Source organism: Austrofundulus limnaeus, unplaced genomic scaffold (genome assembly GCF_001266775.1).
Source record: "Austrofundulus limnaeus strain Quisiro unplaced genomic scaffold, Austrofundulus_limnaeus-1.0 Scaffold1576, whole genome shotgun sequence".
NCBI classification, from domain to species: Eukaryota; Metazoa; Chordata; class Actinopteri; order Cyprinodontiformes; family Rivulidae; genus Austrofundulus; species Austrofundulus limnaeus.
Window position 1 is genome coordinate 49,295 of NW_013953978.1, and position 1,226 is coordinate 50,520.

Here is a 1,226-nt window from a genome sequence, read left to right on the forward strand (position 1 = left end):
TAATAGGCCCCCTTTAATAAAAATCTTTAATTCCATCATGGGTGTCAACACCTAATTATATTTTAAAACACACATGTTCAAAGTATAAAACTAACAGTTTTCAAGATTCTGCTGTTATTTATCCCCTTTTATTTAGCCTCATTCAGATAAAAGTGAAATAACATACTTGTGATAAACCAGGATACAGGATTCATTTCAGGAACAAGAAAAAGTTCTAAGTTAAAGTCACACCAACTTTTGAAGCTGTGAGGCTAAAACAGATAATCATCAGGTCTGTTTCAGTTCTGTGGAACCAGAACATCCACAGTGATGAAGGTGAAGAGTTGGTCCTTCCTGATCTCTTGGACAGTGTAATTCAGAGTATTGAGTCCATCATGATCCAGATTCTTCCAACTTTTTTTCAGTTTGGCAGCATTCTTCGGGTTAGGCTTGTTGTGAACATCCACTCTATGTTTGATCATCTTGTACCGTCCAACTATGCCGTCCGGTCGAGATATAGACCAAATTCGGAACATGACCCGATTGTACAAGTCGTCGTCCTCGCCCCCCCAGCCCCAAAAAGTGTTTGAGAAGCCATTGACTTTCATGAACTGCTCCTTGGATAGTGAGGTGACCCCTCCAAAGATTTGATTGTAGGGTAATCTGAAGTTAAACTTGTCTATAGCCACAGATAAATGTCTCGGGGTGTTGAAGCACCGGTACAGGTTCCTATCATCTAAGGGCACCAGGTCTACGTCAGAGAAGACAAAGCAGTCATAATCATATTCTTTCAGAGCTTCACTGTATCCTGCGTTCATCAGTTTGGCCTTGTTGTACACGCCGTCACCATCCTGGTTGATGACGTAGACGCCATAGTCGACCTGCTGTCGCATCAAGATAGGATGGAGGTAATAAAGCCAGTGGTTCAGGTGCTGGTATCGGTTTCTGAAGGGGATGATGATCGCCACCTGAAGCAAAGACATACAGCTGACTTTAATATTCAGGGTCAGGAGGAAAGTACAACCTTCATGGACTAAACTAACCCTAACCGATCATCTGAACCAAATGGAAATTTCTTGAAGTTAGCTTGGGGTGCTTCTAGGCTGTTTGTTCAGTACTGAGTTCTTTAGGTTGTCAAGGATTATCTTAATCAAACAGAAATTTCATCAGGTTAAGCAAGGGGTGCCTCTAGGCTGTGTTTGGAGTTCTTTAGGTTGGAAAGGTTAGGGTTAGGGGGTGTATATATA

At 41.8% G+C, this 1,226-nt stretch overlaps 1 pseudogene; it reads right to left on the reverse strand.

Moving 5' to 3' along the window:
• Positions 1 to 202: 202 nt before the first annotated feature.
• LOC106535817 (beta-1,4-galactosyltransferase 1 pseudogene) lies at positions 203 to 1,049 on the reverse strand (annotated as a pseudogene).
• Between the last annotated feature and the right edge of the window lie 177 nt (positions 1,050 to 1,226).